The sequence below is a fragment of the Physeter macrocephalus genome, chromosome 2 (assembly GCF_002837175.3).
Source record: "Physeter macrocephalus isolate SW-GA chromosome 2, ASM283717v5, whole genome shotgun sequence".
NCBI lineage: Eukaryota > Metazoa > Chordata > Mammalia > Artiodactyla > Physeteridae > Physeter > Physeter macrocephalus.
Genome location: NC_041215.1, coordinates 134840518 through 134859452, shown reverse-complemented (window position 1 = coordinate 134859452; position 18935 = coordinate 134840518). Strand labels below are relative to the sequence as shown.

The window sequence follows — 18935 nt, the reverse complement described above, 5'->3', positions numbered from 1 at the left end:
TTCCAAAAATGTGACGCGCATTCTTGTTCTAAAAATAAACACGAGGAAACCAAGTAGCTCGGGACCACCCAGTAGACAAGCTCAGCTGACAATAGACACTCGGTTCACTTCCTGATTGGTGCCTCCAATTCTCGGACCCGGGTGGGGGGACATTACTTAGAATATTCTACTAAGTAAACTTATTCATCACAAGCCAAAAACAATCGTGTGGCCCCTTTACCATCACACATGCCAGGTGTAATGCGACTAGCTGTGTGCTTGGCCACCTCTGCTGGTCACCTGCCTCTTGGAGGTGACATCCCTCAGGTTCCATTCCCCGCTCCCCAGCTGTCGGGGTCACTGTTCACCTGGATCTTGGGTGCTTCGTTTGGAATCTTGAGACCTTGGTGTAGCATCTCGCTGCTTTGGTCAAAACTTCTAATTTAATCTTTTTACACCTGAACCATAAGCAATGCCTAGGAGTTAAAGGAAGGTTTGGAAAGGTCCTTGAATCGGGGGATTTGGGGGCAAGTGCTGCTTCCACCCCTGAGAGTTTGAGCTGGTCCCATCCCATGTTTCCTCGTGTGTCAAATGTCAGGCTGGAGTAAGTCATTTCCGAGACGGGTTCAGCCGCACAATGATTTTAGCATCTGTGATCTTGCGCTAACAAGTAGGCTGGTAAGAAGTGGAGGACCTGCCCACGGGAGAGGAGCGCGTGGTATCATGGGAAGCGAACACCCTCCACCTCTCTGAAAGCACGGAGGTCTCCGGGGTTAGGGGAGGGTCTGACCATGCATTCACTCCTGGAGGGGAAGCCAAATGATACTTCGGGAGGTACTTACAAGGTGGTTAATTACCTGCGGTTTTGTTTTTTTTTTTTTTAGGCAAACATTTATTGAAGGCTGTTGCACGTGAAATGAGACTTCGGTTCAAGACCTTGAAACTCACAAATGCTGGGGCTGGCTATTGCGGGTGAGCTCGCGGTCCCTCGGAGCCCGGAGCCCTGGCCAGTGAGCCTCCTGCTGTGTGTCATGTCACGGGCTCAGGAGAGCCCAGCAACTCACACGTTCACCACCACCAGTGGGCGTTCATTGGACGGTGCTCTCCCCAGGCCACGTTCCTCACTTTCCCCAGTGGCTCTCTGTCCTGGGCTCCTGCGGCTACCACCTCAGGCCTGCTGTGCACTTTCTGTCTTCAGATGGGAAGACAGTGGACCTTATGGGTCGGGGAGCTGGGCTTCTCTCTAAATCGAGTTTTGCACGATGCTTAGGCCTGCCCCTTATGGGTAGATATTATCGTCGGCTCTTAGGGGACCATTTGTTTTCCTTTTTAAATTCCAAGTTTCAAGGGAATGTTCTGCCTCCTTAATTGGCTCTGTGCTTGGAAAAGAGGTTCCTTACACTTCCCTTCCCAGTTTGAATCCACTCATCTATGAACTGTTATAAGATATATTCTCTAGGATTTTCGTCTGAGTTGTAGAATAGAGTTGAAGATAAACACCACATTAAGATGTAGGGAATCTCTACTTTATATTTTGAGCTTTGGATGGCATACAGGCAACTTACGGATTTCATTTGGTCGGACTGCACGCTTGCCCCATCAACATTCCCTTCTTCAGCATCTCTTGAAGGAAAAGGAGCCGCAGGGCTGAAGCGTCGCGCTGTTGGACTCACTTAGCAGGGGAAGGCTTCTCCGCTGTTAAGGGCTGGGTTTCAGAACGCCTTGCATGTCTGCCTTCCACACGGGCAGAGTGATCCCTGCAGAACTTGTCAGTCAGGACAGTGATTGAAAAGAGGAATGTTTTCTCTTATCTTGGATTTGAGCCGAGACACAGGAATCCAGCCGTGCCAACTGCATTCACAGGCCATCTTCTGTGGGACGCGTCCCCTCCCCCGGACCATGTACTCCCCAATCTCTGCATTCACTTAGAATCCTGGAATGCCAGCTGAAAGAGACCGCAGAAACATCTAGTCCTATAGCCTGTGTTTCCAGATGAGGAAGATGAGGCCCAGGAAAGACAGAAGGGGCACGGCAGGCAGTGAAACCCTGCACTGGGGTGGGTTTCTGTTTTTGACATTGCCCTCGTTCCCACAACCTGTGGAATTATTATTTGCCATTTATAGATAAACCACAGCAACAAAAATGTCAGGGAGCTGGAGTGATTTGCCCACGTTGAAAGGTAGTTATTTTTGGCGTAGGATTCAAAGGAGGTCCGTCCGGTGCGTGCGTGCATTCAATCACTCATTCATTCATTCATTCATTCAGGTATTCCCTGAGCTCCTTCTCAGGGACAGTGAAATAGACTGAGGAAACCTGGGAAATCCCTTCTCTTGAGGACACAGACGGCTGGCCGCGCTCCTGTTCCGAACCCCCCTCAATGTCAAGGTTTCCTGCAGTTGTGAACTACACTTGTGTTTTTCTTTCTTGCTTTACAGAGTCATCTTCTCTGAGGGACCAGCTCTCAGCCCAGCACAGAACGATGCCCAAAGCCCCATCTTCTGGTACATTTACCGGATGCTGGAGGGGACCCCCAGCATGTTGAAACTGAGCTTGTTGGCGCCTCCCCTTTCACACACAGAAAGCATCTGGCCCAGAGTGGAGCATTTAGCAGCATTCTCCGTGCTCCCATCTCCCCATCTCCGGTCCTGTGCTCACCAGGGACAGTGGCATCGCCACGCGCCTGCCTCCCTCACCTGGGGTCGGGCTCTGCATCCATCTTCCTTGGTCTCTACTCTTGATCCCACTGATGTCAGCTCAGAAACGTCCCCTGCCCCAGCCTGTGGTCCCCACTTCCGGACCGCTGCCCAGTCCTTGCCTCAGGGCTTCCTGGTGGGGGGTGGACCCATCAGCCCCGTGTGGGGAGGATGATCCAGCCCACCTGGACACCTAAGGGATGTCACCAGCCAGGTGAGGCCTCAAAACAGAGAGGACCTTTCTTCCTGAGCTCATCCTGGCCTTGCTAAAAAGGAAGGGTTTCCTCTTTTATTGTATCTGTTCGCAGGGGGGGTCTGAAGACTTGAATCTTTCCCTCCTCCATCCCCGGAGCCTGCCCTTCTGAGCCTTGGCATGCCCCCGCTTGAACCAGGCGGACATGGGACTTCTGCAGCAGCCTCCTGAGCGAGCCGTGGGCCCGGGTGACCCACCGGGCTGGAGGGGGGGAGGCCTCACTGGAAGGTGAGCAGTGATGACTGTGGCCAGACCGTTGCTGGACGGCCTCTGCCGCGCACGCTGGACGGTCCCTCCAGCGGCCTGAATCCCACCGCTGGGCAGCTTCAAACACGGCAGGCGGAGGAGGGGTTGGAGGCATGGGAGATGCCGGAAAACAATCTCCTGAAGGTGTCAAGTTGCCAGGCAGGGAAGAGGTTGAGAGGGAAACGTGCTGGACAGGAAGGCAGGGCTGTGGGAGAGGTAGACGCTGTCACCTCGCATGGAGTGGCCGTCCCGTCGGCGCTCCGAGGGTGGCGTTCGGGTGGGCCTGCCGCACGGGGTGACCCGGGATGGGCAGTTACTTCTTGCCTATGGGAACCTTTGATTCCCCTCCCCGCCGCCATCTCTGCCAGGACACCTGACATTCCGGGTCTGGAGCAGCAGGTGGTTCAGTGCCCCCAGGGTGCACCCACCACCAGCCCGGTGCTGCTCCGGGGCCCCTCCGGTGAGGTTTTTAGGTCAAGGAAGGCAGTCAATTTTGAAGAGGGCTGAGAAAAGAAGATCTCATCCTCCTGATGTGAGATTCATGATCAAGGCAGGGAAAGAGAAAAGGGACGCTCCTAAAAGTGAAAAGCATCTTGGGGGAGCATCTCTTTGGGAGGCCCCTGAGGGATCCAGTTCCCCTGCACGGGAGCCCCGCAAAGTGCTTGGAGCCCACAGGGCTCTGAAGGCCCGGAACTGCAGGGGCCGCTGAGAGGCCTGGGGAGGAGGGCTCCGCTCCCTGGAGCTCCGCAGCATCTGACCGCAGCCTTCCTCTCCGAGTCTCCTCCACCCGGACGTCCGGGCACCATCCCGACGTCCCTCATGCAGAGCAGAGAGCCTACTGGTACCCAGGTCCTGGTACTGGTACCCAGGCCCCACACACCACTGCAGTCACATCTGGGCACTTGATTCTCTGCATCGTTCACCCGGGCAAACAGCATGGCCAGCGCGAGGAGGGCATGAGGTGGAGGTGCAGTTACAAGTTGCGGAGCTTGGGTACAGGTGGGTCGGTGTCCTCCCTCCCCCAGCCCCTCCCCCCGCCCCGCCCCTGTGCTGTGTGGCTCCAGCTTAATGGCCTTGACGCCTCTTCTCAAACTCTAAACCAGGGGTCCTCAAACCATGGCCCTCCGGCCAAGTCTTGCTCTGGCCTCTTTTGGTTAATAAAGTTTTACTGGGTCACAGCCATGTCCGTTGTGCATGCTTGTGCATTATCTCTACGTCTGCTTCCACGCCACACAGCAGAGTTGAGAAGTTGCGACAGAGACAGGTGGCCCACAAAGCCTAAAATATGTACTATATGGCCCTTCACAGAGGAAGTTTGCTGATCCCTGCGCTATACCCATAGCATCTGGGATGCCTCCAAATTTGCCATCTTGGCTTTTCTTTCTTCCTTTCTTTCTTCCTTCCTTCCTTCCTTTCTTTCTTTCTTTCATCCTTTCTTCCTTCCTCTCTTTCTTTCTTTCTTTCCTTCCTCCTTCCTTCCTTCCCTCCCACCTTCCTTCCTTCCTTCCTTCCTTCTTCTCTCTTGGTGGGTGATCTCTTGAACATTATGACACCTTTTTTTTTTTTTACCATGTTAATTGCCCCCAAATCTAAACTCTAGTCTTTCTCTCAAAGCCCAGACTTACCTTTACAAGAACTCATTGACTACATTCAACATGTCTAAACTCAAACCCTTTGTCATTTTCCCTGTATCTCCTCGTCTGGATTACCCTATTTTGGATAACAGCAGATCCCGTTCCCAGAGCTCAAACCCTGTAGTCAGTCGCCTTTGCTGAGTCCCTTATACTCTTCTGCTTTTTCTGTCTAATCTGATAAAGTCCTTGTCACTGTCTATTCCTGCAGGAGAGGAGATATGTCCTCCTCACAGGGTTGGGAAGTGGAGAGAGAATGGTTTAATGCTTGTAAAAAAGTCAGCACTAGGTGGGCACAGAGAAAGGACTCTGTTATCCATCTGGATGGATGGATGGATGGATGGGTGGGTGGGTGGGTGAGTGGATGGGTGGATGGATGGGTGGATGGGACATGTACACCAGCTACATGAGGTTTGCTATGGGTGGGGATGTCATGAGAACTCTGCTTTGGGAACTCATTGTGGCAGCAGAGTATACAATAGTGTAGAGAGAGACGGGGGTGGGGAAGAGGATTGGAAGAGTATTTCCATATCCCAGATTAATAACATCCTATCTACTAACCCAGGATGGCAAACGTGTGAATGGAAACAAGAAAAATGAGCCAGGAAGATATCTGGAGCCATGGGCAGTGACCAATGCTTTAACAGGCAGAGTAGAAAAGCAAAGCAGGGAGTGAGTGAACGACTCAGCAAAGGTGACTCCAGGGTTTCAGCTCTGGAACTGGAGCTGCCATTCACCGGAAGAGGGTAATCCAGAAGAGAAGTAGGTTTGGGGAAAATGATAGAGTTTGAGTTCAGACATGCTGAGTTTAGTAAACACATTCTTATAAAAGTATCACGTGTTCTACAAAGTGATTTAAGGCAGTTTACAAAACTACAGGCCATGCAAGTAAAGGAGGTTAGGAAACTGGGCTATTGGGAAACAAGATGAAACTTGTGAGGTTTCTGGAAGTCAGCCTAGGAGCCTCTCCTAGTTTTTCAATAGTCAGGACAAAGGGGAGACCCATCCACCCCACGGGGCTTGCAGGAGCGGGAAGGAATGGGTTCATGCTTGGAGCAGCCCTGGGAGGGCAGAGAAGGCCCATAAATGCTCACTCTTCCTTTACTATTAAATTCTCTTTCTTTATTTTTTTATACATGCATTATCCACCTGATAGAGGGTTAAGATTCTTGAGGGGAGGGGCTGTGTCTCATTGCAAGTGCTCTCTCTCTCTCTCTCTTTCTCTCTCTCTCTCTCTCTCTCTCTCTCTCTCTGTGTGTCTCCTCCTCCCATCCATCTCCCACCAGGTCTAGCACACACTGTCACACTTCACTGAATGGAGTAGTTGAGGCTGGAGGATAATTGAAGAAATGACCTGTAACCTCTTAGGTTGGATCCTTCCTGCACATCTGCTTCCGGCACGAAAGGGAAGTCTCCGATGTGATGAGAACCCAGCAACGGTTGGGCTCCGGGGCTAGTCCCCACCCGCATTCGTCTCCACCACGCCCCCTCCCCGGTGCAGATGTGCAAACCTCGGCACATTGCTGGAAAGAGAAATGAATGGGTGTTCTGGGGGCAGAGCGAAGATTTATAAAGTGTGTTGAAGGTTTCGTGTCGCGTGAAATAATGTCTCACTTTATTTACTTGAGCTTTTCCTTAGCAGTGATCACCCGAAGCCATGCTCAATTTAATAATGTATTTGCTTATCATATGCTGTGAATTCCAATCCTAACATCTCCTAGAATTGGTACTGGAAGTTGGCAGATGTAAACACATCCTGTGTCATCCCTTCAAAACCGGCAATTCTGGATGTCAGATAGTGGATGTGACATGAATTTTTAAAGTGTTACTCTTGCTATCCACGGGGGCATTTTATAATTGAAGAGTAGTAAATTTTTTATTTAAAAAGATTTTTAGGTCTTTATGCATGCATCTAGTTCTATTTTTAGGTTACTTGAAGATTGATTTTTGAATAGTAAGTCCCTGCAATAATTACTAATACTTTTGCAGAATTTTTTGAGAGGGTCACAGCTTTTGCTGGGGATTCAGCGGAACTGTATTTAACCAGGTTTCTGTTTGTAGATGGAGAGAGTCATCTGCCACCCCAGGAATGAGGCCTGGGTATTATTACTTGCTCTGCAATGTCCAATTTGGCCTTTGATCTTTTGGGCCACTGTTAATTTTATGGTTTACACAATTCAAAGCGTCAGACAAGTGTGGAGTGCTTGCTCAGGAAAGAAAACCAGAGCAGAACTGCCTCTGCTGCCCAGCTGCCCTCCTTAACAAGCCTCTCTAGGGATACAAATATTTGCACAGCAAATTGCACAGCAAATCCTAAGGCTATGTAATCAACTGAAATTCTCCTTCTGGGTGCCCGAGACACTCAGGCATCCTGGCTACCTGCCTGGAAAGGCAGAGGTGGACGATCCATCCTCTTTGACTGGCCTTGAGGTGCTCTGTACACACCAGAGCAAAAGCACAAAAATATTCTCCTCTCTGTGAGAAGCAGGTAGATCAGTGTCCTTCCTGGGATAATTGGTAGAAGATCTCCAGGGCGATTTGTTGCAGATATATTCCTCGTGTTGTGTGTGTGTGTGTGTGTGTGTGTGTGTGTTTGTGTGCGTGTGTAAAATGCACTGCTTCTGCTTTGACCCAAGTTTATTGTGTGTCTAATCTTAAGGGTGGGTCCCTAGAGTCTCAAGATCCAGGAGGGAACCCACAAGTCCACTAAGGGTCGTTGTTATTATGGTTCTCGTTGTTGTTATTAGAGTTAAAAGAATTTCTTTTTACATTCTCTTCCATTATAAGTTTTTCCAAAGTCCCTGTCTCTTGTGCAGTGTCGCGGTGTGGCTGTGACTTTCCCCAGCAACAGACAGTGGATTCCCCACACAGTCTAGGCTGCCCTGCCCTTCAGTTTGATAGCGATTCTCGCACAGAAGTGGACTGATTTGCTACTCCTCGTCTCTAGTGGTGGTGGGGTCCCACTGGCTTGTGTCCAGATCATTACGGCAAACTGGCTCCTCTGGGCGGGCCCAGTGATGGACTGGGGAGCCTGACAGGACTCCTAAAGACAAATAGAGGGCAGCCGCCATCTAGGCTGTACTTGGACATCTGTCCTCGGGGTAACTCCTGCTGGGGGACCGGTGTGTGATTTGGAGAGAAAAACATGTGAGTAGTCAGTAGCGTATAAATTTCCATGCCTTTGATGGGATCATGAATGATTTGGTTGCTGAAGTCTCATCATCTGTGCTGCAAGACAGGCACTGTGCAGCCAGCAGGCTGTGGACCACGGAATTTTAAAGTCCCGGGGGAAGGGCATCTTTTTAATTTAATTTTATCTTATTTTTAATTTTATTGAAATATAGTTGATTTACAATGTTGTGTTAGTTTCAGGTATACAGCAAAGTGATTCAGTTATATATATATATATAATATATATATTATATATATAATATATATATAATATATAGATAGATTCAGTTATATATATATGTGTGTATATATATATAGACACACACACACATATATTCTTTTTTAGATTCTTTTCCATTATAGGTTATTACAAGATAGTGAGGATAGTTCCCTGTGCTATGCAGTAGCTCCTTGTTGGTGATCTATTTTATTTTATTTTATTTTATTTATTTTGGTTTTTTTTTTGCGGTACGCGGGCCTCTCACCGTTGCGGCCTCTCCCGTTGCGGAGCACAGGCTCCGGACGCGCAGGCTCAGCGGCCACGGCTCGCGGGCCCGGCCGCTCCGCGGCACGTGGGATCCTCCCGGACCGGGGCACGAACCCGCGTTCCCCGCATCGGCAGGCGGACTCTCAACCGCTGCGCCACCAGGGAAGCCCGGTGATCTATTTTAGATATAGTGGTGTGTATCTGTTAATCCCATACTCCTAATTTATCCCTCCCCCTCCCCCTCCCCCCTTGGTAACTGTAAGTTTGTTTTCTATGTCTGTGCGTCTATTTCTGTTTTGTAAATAAGTTCGTCTGCATCATTTTATTTAGATTCCACATATAAGCAATATGGGAAGGGCACCTTTTAAAGCCACAGAGCTGGGTACCACACGCACTTTTCAGGCCGACAGGTGTTCCGGTTGCTGGAATGTAACTCGTGAGTGCTTGGGTTCAAGTTCCAGGCACAGAGGAACTTGGAAAGCTGTAGGGAGGGGCTTGGTTGACTGAGGTGAGAGGTAGGCTGGAGCCTGAGAGTGCAGAGGAGGGGAGGGCATGCGAGGACAGAGTAAAAGTGCAGGCATCAGGCCCGGGACCCTCCCCAGGGCGTTGTCACAGTGCTGGGCTCATGCAGGGATGGGTGGTCCGTGGCAGAGCATCTGTTGAGAGCTTCAAGGCGAGAAGAGATTCAGACACACACTCAGGCTCCAGGGACCCAGGCTCCAGGAAGACAGAACCGCTGGTAACTGAGACTGTGGCCCAGGCCAAAGACTTGAACTCTGAGGACTAGTTCTCTGTTCTCTTGCTTAATAGCAAGGGGTTTGGTTGTTCTTTGGATCTACTTTAATAATCTAGACTACAAGTCATCTTTCTTTGGAACTTCATGAATGATCCAAATCGTTCCATGCTGTTTCTGTTAGGATATCAATCTTTGGAGCATGGATAATAGAATACGGTTAGAGTTACCTGGGTTTTTTAAGCACTCATTGGCTTTTTGGCTAATATCAGATATGTATTTCTTACTTGAAGCTGAAAGGAGCCTGGCTTTATGTGGACATTTTTAACTGACATTTCACTGGACACCTTCAGGTGTCAAAATGAAACAGAATTAACCTTTCTGTCCTATTCACACATTATAATTGCTACCACATTCCAATATTTATGTACACTGCTGGGTTACCATTTCCAGAAGGTCTGAATCCGAAGAAAAAAATACATTTTGCCTCAGGTCTGTCAACTGGCCAGTATTTTCCTATTATGCATAGTAATGACATGTACCATTATTAAAGCAAACCTGACCTTTTAAAGGAAGGCCCAATCAAATGTCATATCCAGTATTCCAACATGGCCTTGTAAAAACGCATTCTCACAATGAAAGCAATCTTGGGAGAAGCCATTTCCCAAGAAAAGCCAACTCAGGATCCTGTGAAACCTTGATGGGTTTTAGTTTCCTCTATCAGATTACACCCTGGGTTTCCAAGGGGATTACAGATTACAAACCAAAGGGAAGGCCTTCTCTTAGTTGGAAGAAAAACAAATAAAATATGCAAGATGTTTATATTTCCAATAGCTCAAGTATGTATACACATACACACATCCCCACATACCCCCAAGAATGTAAATTTTTAATGAGTGCCTGCAGCCCTCTCTGTTTTCTGTGCACCAGTGTTCAGCATAAAAATCCAGTTGCATCTGGAGCAGCTCAGCAGTGCAGGAGCACAAAGGTCCCTGAAGTCTCTCTGCTTCCTTGAAGCCTGTCCCAGCTCCCCGGGAGTGAGCGTGACCTCTTTCCATGCCTGGCCACCCACCCTGCTTAAGGGTCCTCTTCCTCACTTACCTACCCCAGAAATGCATTTACCTCCCGGTGGGTATACCACGTGAATGCAGGTTTGTCTAGGAAAACAGAAGAAGGAGATGCTTTCCAAAGCTGTGGCCTCAACAGTCCTCAAAAGACAGTGACCCTAATGGACGTTTGCCTTACACGCTCAGCTTTACAGAGTGACCTCAGGTCCACTGTCGTCTTCCAGTCCTTACTGAAGTCTGAGCTCTTAAGGATACTGAGACGAGTTGTCCTCAGAGTTGGATACAAAGGGAAATGGGACCTCAACCTGTGGACCCCGGCCGATGAGAACCAAGGACCTGTTTCCTAAAACTTCTTCCCTATGGATTTGAGAGTTGCCGCCCATCTGCCCCCAGCCGGCCATCTTCCTCGGGGATTCTGGACCACGTGGCACTACTGCTCCCGTCCCCATCTTCTGTAGGGCTGACCCTCCTTCCTGCCCCGCACCTCTCTGGTTATTCTGTTCTGCGGATGCCCTGGCTAATGTGAACCTATTTCCTGATTCCCCAGTCAAAACTGATCTCACCCGGGTGAGGGCTGCCATCTACACCCTCCTCCCTCCCTGCCCATCCAGCCCCTCCCAGCAGAACTCCCCGGCTCTGCAGCACCCCACCCCGCGTACTCAATTTTGAGTCACGAGAACATCGATGACTGGAATGCGCTTAAATGTTAGGTACCCGTCTTCCCACACTAGACTGTGAACATCTTGAGGGCATATAATTTTTTAATATTTTGTGTCTTGCCTAGAGAGCGTGTGATTATACTATTTGCTCGATCTTTATTTGTTGAATAAATAAAGGAGGGTATCAGGCATGTGTGAACGTATGAGTCTTGTTCCCAACTCTTAAAAATGTGGGGCAATTTCCATCTCATTAGTTGTAGGTGTAACAACACTCAGACTGTAAGATTCTTCTGAGGATGAAATGAAACCACAGGGGCAAGATCTTGCATAGTAAGTGCTCAGAAAATATCAGTTCCTTCTCCCTGCTTTCTTCAGCATCACGGTGTCTTTATATACAGTGTTTCACTATCAACTGCAGGTGAGTCTGTGTCTTACCTGCAGGAGAGGCATTATGTCCTCTGTGTCTTGGTGTCTTCATCCTCCCCAGCAGGGACTTCCAGCATCATTTCAGGTGCATGCGGAAGCAGGTGGTTTTTCTGAGCCCGTTTCACCTCTTTCCTCGAGGGCAGTGGGGGCGGCAGGAAGGTGCCCACCTTGTCACTCCTGGGCCACATCTTCCAAGGTTCCACACCGGGACCTGGACCGTGACATGCCTCTGTCCAGCTGCCTAGGGTCCAGGTCTGACTCTCCCACTGGGCTGGGCTGTGGCCATGACCGTGGCCAGGGGCCGTGGAGGTGAGGTCCAGTAGATCACTGCCATCCCCCAGAGGCTGGCTGCTGAGGACTTGAACCTCCACAGGGGACGAAAGCACGCATAACACCCTGCCTGTTGACCTGCCAGGCACAGCATCGGTCTGCGGGAGCGAGAGCCATTGCATGCCTGGGAATGGGCTGGGATGCGATAGGGACCCGCCGGGTGCGGAACAGCAGGTCAGAGGGAGCAGGTATGTCTTCAGCTGTGGTTAAGAATAACGTTTATATCCCAACTCAGTACACACACACACACACACACACACACACACACACACACACACACACCTGAAACAAATATCTTATGAAAAAACATATAAGATGCATTCTGATATTTTCGATTCTTTTTTATTCCACTCCAGGCTAGTCAAGACTGTTTCAGTTTTTTAGATGTTGGCCCAGGGTCTCTCCATTGATTTCACATCAGTTTATATTAGTGGGTTGAGACCTTCATTTGCAGAACAATGTCTTGGGCAATTACCTCCAGGACCAGAGAGAGACTTCAGCCCAGCTTGATGGGCGTGAAGTGAGGGTACACAGGTGGTTGGGCTCATACCACAGTGGCCACAGCGGGGCTGGGACTAGGCTGAGGAAAGGTAGGTGCCCAGTGGAAAGGCACAGCATCTAAAGAGGCACCCGCTCTCCATGCCTGCAGGTAGCTCTTTAAATTCTGTGCCCCAGGCACCTGACTCAGCTCACCTAGCCCAGCCCTGGTCCCTACGTAGCATTTCACAGGTGAGAACTCTGTCACTAAGGGGACAGAAACTGTCGCGGAGGCCACCATGGCTGAGGCAGGTTCCAGCCCGGACCTGGCCGACCTGAGCCAGAGCCGCTTCCCAGGTGTGGTGGGTCCTCTTCCTAGCCCTGTGGGGAAGGTGCAGGCCCAGCCACATCAAAGGGACAGTCGGCCTGTGTGGAGACTCGACTTACGTGCAACCAAATGGGACGGCGTCTGAACAACGCAGTGGTGTGAAATCGAGAATCCTGGGGAACGTGTTAAGTTTCTGAGCACGGGATTGCATGTCTTGGGTTGGTGGTTTCTTAAACCGCACAGCCTACTCCACAGCCTTCGGCTGGGCTGGCTTAGCCCTTCCTGCTTATTACTGGGTCCTTTCCCAGCCACCAGGACCTGGGGCAGGTGTGCAGAGGAGGAGAGCATCTGTGGGAGGGGTGCAGCCAATGCCCACAGAGGAAGCTTGCCAGTGACACGGCACCTGCACCCCAGGCTCAGCTGTTTCCCAGTTTAGCATGTCTCAGAGGAGAAGCCACGGGTGGCATGGGAGGACCACTGAGCCTGCCCGCCCCCGAGGGTATTTCTCCGTCAGGTACCCCTCTCCCCCCAGATCTCCCCTCCTGTCTCAGTCGCTCCTCCTTCACTGGCTCCTTTCATCCTGCTGCAGACGGGCCAGATTCCATCTCAGTGAAGCTTCCCTTCCCACTTGTCAACGATTCCCCACCAGCTGGGATGATGTGGTCCTTCTTGAGTCAAAGTGGAGCCTGTCTGCCTAGGCTGGATTGGGGCCAGCTGTGGCTAAAAGAGCCTGAACTTGCATCTGACCCATGGGCTGCTGGACTTTGATGAGCTCCCATAGGAATCATGACATAATCATGAAGTCAAGACACAGTTCTCCTCCAGTCCATCATCCCCTCTGTGCAAGGACTGGGGGCTCTAAGACATATGGACACCTTCTACAATTCCCAGCCTAGCCTGGTGTTACAGGGAAAGCAGCCTTGCAACAAATATTTGTTGAATTGATAAAGAGCCCACATAAGGACCAGCCCATGAAGGAAGTCCAGGCAGTAATTGAGAACGTTGGTACAGAGGAGTCTGCAGACAAACTAACCCTGAGCTTCAGGTCAAGAGGAGAGGGTCTGTTTGCTTCTGCTTAGCGGTCGAGTTCTAGAGAGGACAGAACCTTGACTCAACTCCTGGTTAATGGCTGAAGCCTTAGTTTCCTCATCTGTGAGATGGGGACAATACAGCATTGGCCTCCGAGGTGAGTTTTTAATGAGGCTGTGAGTGCAAGAGCCATTCGTAACGGGGGATGTCGGCAGCTAGTCCTGAAACTTGAGCTTAGCCGTGCCCTTGGCAGAAGGCAGCCATCTCCGCCACAGCCCTTTACAGGACCCAGGAGCAGAGCAGTCCAGGGCTCCCTGTGGGTGACCCCCCCCCTTCCCTGGAGGGTGGCTCTTGGAGACCCCGCAGTGGGCTGTGGACCAGTTCCTTCTCTGCACTGGCGGCCTATTCTGAAGTCTGCCAGTGGCTGGCGCTGGACTTTAACAGCCTGAAGGTCTAGGCAGGGGTTCTAACACCAGAATTTTTAACGCTTTACAGTCCAAGGTCGTCTTCAAAGGCTGCGAAGATGTGCTTCTTCATATAATTTCTGTCCAGGGAGCCATAAGTGAAAATCAGACCAATTTTCTCTTTCTGTCTTTTTTTAAAATTTATTTTATTTAGGAGTCCGTGGTGTCCCGCGCGGGGCAGAGGGGCCGGTCGGAGCTGGTGCTTTCTCAGCACTAGACCTGGACTCCGACCCGGCGCTAGAATACAGTCGCTTTGAATCGAAGATACGTGACTTGCGAGAGCAAATGATTCACAGCAGCTCCCCAGGAGTTTAATACTGGGAGGCAGCTCTGGGTCTGGGTCCCTGTGAACGAGTGAGAAGAGGTCCTTGTATGTCAGGGCCTTGTTTGATTATGACGGGACTCGGGACAGCCGCCTGCCGAGCCAAGGCCTCAGCTTCTCCTATGGGGACAATCTACATGTCATTGACGCCCCTGAGGGTGAGTGGCGGCAGGCGAGACTGGTGACCCCCCGTGGAGCAAGTGAGCCAATTGGTGTGATGCCCAGTGAGAAGAGGGTGGAAAAGAAAGAAAGGGCTCGATTGAAAACCGTGAAGCTTCATGCCAGGACGGGGAGGACTGAGTCTAACACGTCGATCAAAACAAAACGTAAAAAGAGTTTCCGCCTCTCCCGAAAGTTTCCATTTTACAAGAGCAAAGAAAACATGGCCCAGGAGAGCAGCGTACAGGAACAGAGAGTGACATCCAGCACCAGTGACAGCGAAAGCAGTTCCAAAGGACAAGAGGATGCTATTTTGTCATATGAGCCGGTGACACGGCAAGAAATTCACTATGCAAGGCCTGTCATCCTCCTGGGCCCAGTGAAGGACAGAGTCAACGATGACCTGATTTCCGAGTTCCCGCATAAATTTGGATCCTGTGTACCACGTACTACCCGGCCTCGGCGTGATAATGAAGTGGATGGGCAAGACGACCACTCTGTGGTCTCCCGAGAACAGATGAAGAAGGATATTCAGGACAACAAGGTCATCGAGGCAGGCCAATTCAACGATAATCTCTATGGGGCCAGCATCCAGTCAGCGAGGGCAGTTGCAGAGAGGGGCAAGCACTGCATCTTAGATGTTTCTGGCAATGCTAGCAAGAGGCTGCAGCAGTCACAACTTTACCCCATTGCCACTTTCATCAAGCCCAAGTCCATTGGAGCGCTTATGGAAATAAACCGACAGCAGACATACGAACAAGTAAATAAGATCTATGACAAAGCCGCCATGAAACTGGAGCAGGAGTTTGGAGAATACTTCACAGCCATTGTACAGGATGACTCACTGGAAGAGGTTTATCACAAAATCAAACAAATCATTGAGGACCCGTCTGGGCACTTCATTTGGGTCCCGTCCCCTGGAGAACTCTGAAGAATCCCCTCCAACCGTTCTATTGTGAACAGAAGAAATCGAGCCCCTTTTCCCTCCTCCCTCTTCATTCCTGTCCCCATGGGGAGGACAGATGACTACTGTTCTTGTCCCCTTTTTTAGATAGGTCCAAAAAATGGAGTTTTCTAGTCCTGTTCTGTTTTTTTAAATTTTTGTTTCGTTTTAGTTTATTTTTGGGGATGATGCCATCTCCCTCATCATGTGACTGCGCCCATTCCTGCATGGACCTTTCCCAAGCGCTAGCACAGGTGCAAATCCATCAGAGTCATTGTTTTCATAAAACCAAGCAGAAGCAAAGAGAAGAGAGGAGGACTGATGGAAAGACAGACTAGACAGCTGCGCGGCTTGTGAAGCGAGCCCCGCGCACCCTGCGAGGAGAGGCTCCCAGGCTTTGCTACGATCTATATGCAGATCGTATATATATATATCTATCTATATATATATATAGATATATATATATACGATCTGCGTATATATAGATATATATGTAATTTATATATAGATATATATATGTAATTTATATATATATGTAATATATATAGATATATATGTAATTTATATAAAATCTATAGAAATTATTATATATATTATACACTCTCATATAATATATATATATATATTCACACGCATTTGGACTAGAAAATCTATGGAGACGTCATCAGTGGTACTGTGTTATTAGAGAAATGCTTTAATTTTCATATTCCAATCAGATGGCATCTTATATCCCAACTGGTTGGGGAGGGAGTGAAAGTGGTAGTAAGTGCTGTACCGAGGGCACCGGCATTGGTCATTCGCTTGAGAGCTGGGCTTTTCTTTAGGAGGGGTCAGCCAGAGAACGGTGAGAAAGGGCTTTGGCCCGGGGGCCAGAGGCTTGGAGCCGTGACCCTAGAGCCGATGCTGCCCTTGGGGCATAGTCAGGCCCGCGTGTGGGGAGCAAGAGAATGGCTAACGGTGCTCCCACCGTATTAAATTGCCGATTGTTTTATGCCACCTGATGTGTCTGCATGAGAGGTTTCCTTTTTGTTCATTTTTAAGCTGCTGTTAAACCAAAACCATGTTGTGCTAAAAAAAAAAAAATTATTTTATTTAGTATAGTTGATTCACAATGTTGTGTTAATTTCTACTGTACGGCGAAGTGATTCAGTTATACATATATATTCTTCTTCATATTCTTTTCCATTATGGTTTATCACAAGATATTGAATATAGCTCCCTGTGCTATACAGTAGGACCTTGTTTTTCCATTCTTTTTTTTTTAAAGAGAATTTATGTATTTAATTATTTATTTATTATTTATTTTTTGCTGTGTTGGGTCTTCATTGCTGCTCACAGTAGTTGTGGCTCACAGGCTCAGTAGTTGTGGCTCGCGGGCTCTAGAGCGCAGGCTCAGTAGTTGTGGCGCACGGGCTTAGTTGCTCCGCGGTATGTGGGGTCTTCCCTGACCAGGGCTCGAACCCGTGTCCCCTGCATTGGCAGGCAGATTCTTAACCACTACACCACCAGGGAAGCCCTGTTTTTCCATTCTATATCTAATATTTTTTGATGTATTCAAACTTTCTCTTTCTTGATCTCCCTTGATCACCAATGTCATACTTGCTTTGGGTAAAAAATTTGGAAAATACAGAAAAGCGAACACACACACATATTCACAGGCATATACACAACACACGTAGGTACACACACAGACATCAGCCATAATTCACTGACCAGAGGAAGACACTGTTCATATCTTGTTTTATTACAATTTGTCTTCTTGAATACATTTTTCCTGATGTAAATGAGATCCCGACATAGGTCATTTTAAATATTTTTTGGTTGTTGAAAATTATAATATAAAGATTTTGTTTTTCTGATCTTAAAGATGTTTCATAAACAAACTATTTAAAGTCTGGATAACAGGCCACTGGCTGTTTGCATCATGATCTATTTACCCTGCCCCCTAACACTGGACATATAGATAGATTTCAAAATTTTAAATACTGATGTGGTTGACATTAGGAGTATATTTTACATCAAATTCTCCCAATATGTTCCTTGAGAAACATTTTAATTAGAGCTGATGCTGCTAATAAGAAGGGAGGAATAGGACATCTACAATCTTTCCAGAGAAAATACTTGTTCACACGTTGGCCTTTGTCATCTGACGATACATGGTGACTTCCTGGGCTCTTCCGCTGTTTGCTGTAGAGTTTCCACATCTAGGGGAAATGCCAATGTACTAAATCATGGGAAGTAGTGTACTTTTAATAGCAACCGTGGTCTGGCACCGTAGGTTGCTGTGTTAATCCTCACAACAGCCCTGTGAGATGAGTGTGGTTATCACTTTCACAGATGAGCAAAGAGAAGATCAGAGACACCTAACAACTCACCCCAAGTTGCAGAGCTGGTGAGTGGAAGTAAACTCAGAGAACAGTTCACACACTCCCCTTTGCCCTGGAAATCACCCCCAAAGAAAAGGACACAAAGCTGGTCACATTGATCCAGCTGCCTTGTGTGATGAGGGAGCTGGGAAGGAGAAAAATAAGAATGTGTTCATAGTTTTGTTGCTGGGGCTTGGTAAGATCAAGGGTGCAAGCTTTTCCTAGCTTTTATGCATTCACTCATTCTTCTCAGCAGTGACTCATCTAGTCGTTAATCCGATGGACGATTCAGCCTCCTCAAGGTATCAGGCTGGGAAAAGAATGCGGAGCAAAGCAGGCTGTCCCTGGGGACTCCTGGAGAGGCAGACATTGGATCATGTCACACACACACACACGGCCACACACAATCGGGATAACTGCTCTAAGACGCAGAATCTTTCCTGAGGACTCGGAAGATTTCCCTGGGAAATGAATATTTACTGAAACCTAAGGGAAGAGCATGAATGAGCCAGACAAGAAGAAAGAGGCCACACCAGCAGCAGGAGAGTGCACGGGGCCCAGAGCCGGGAGAGCGGGGTCTGCAAGCCCCAGCCGGTAGCCGGCCGTCTGTTTTTGTCAATAAAGTTTTATTGGAACACAGCCTCACTCATGTGCTTATGTATTATCTGCGGCTGCTTGTGTGCCACAACAGCAGAGTTGAACAGTTAGGAGAGAGACCCTGTGGGCCACTGAAACGAGAGTGTGTATTATCTGGCCCTTTATAGACTAGGCCTGGCAGCCCAGCTCTGGGCACGTGGCACAAGGCGCTGGGGGCCTGGTGAGTGAGGGGCCGCTAGTGCTAGTAGGACAGCAGAGGAAGGGTGAGCCTCAGAGCGCATACGAGGGAGTCTGGTCCTTACCTGAGCCCCAAGAGGGAGACAGTGAAGGTTCTGAGCAGGCCAGGGAGAGAATTAGCTTTATGATTTTAAAAGATTACACTTTCACGTAACAGTCACTCTAGGCTTGCTTTTCTTGGTTTATAATAGTTGTATAATGAATGTGTGTGTGTGTGTGTGTGTGTGTGTGTGTGTGTGTGTATACACACAGCATACAGGTTCTGTGTCGCTGGAGAATCCTGACTAATAACTGAGTATTTTCATCGATTGCCACTTTCCTCAGCTGACTCTGCATTA

General features: G+C 48.9%; 1 pseudogene; it reads left to right on the top strand.

Annotated features, from left to right (window-relative positions):
- The first annotated feature begins 12451 nt into the window (after positions 1 to 12451).
- Positions 12452 to 15385, top strand: LOC102978799 (disks large homolog 3-like; annotated as a pseudogene).
- Positions 15386 to 18935: the final 3550 nt, after the last annotated feature.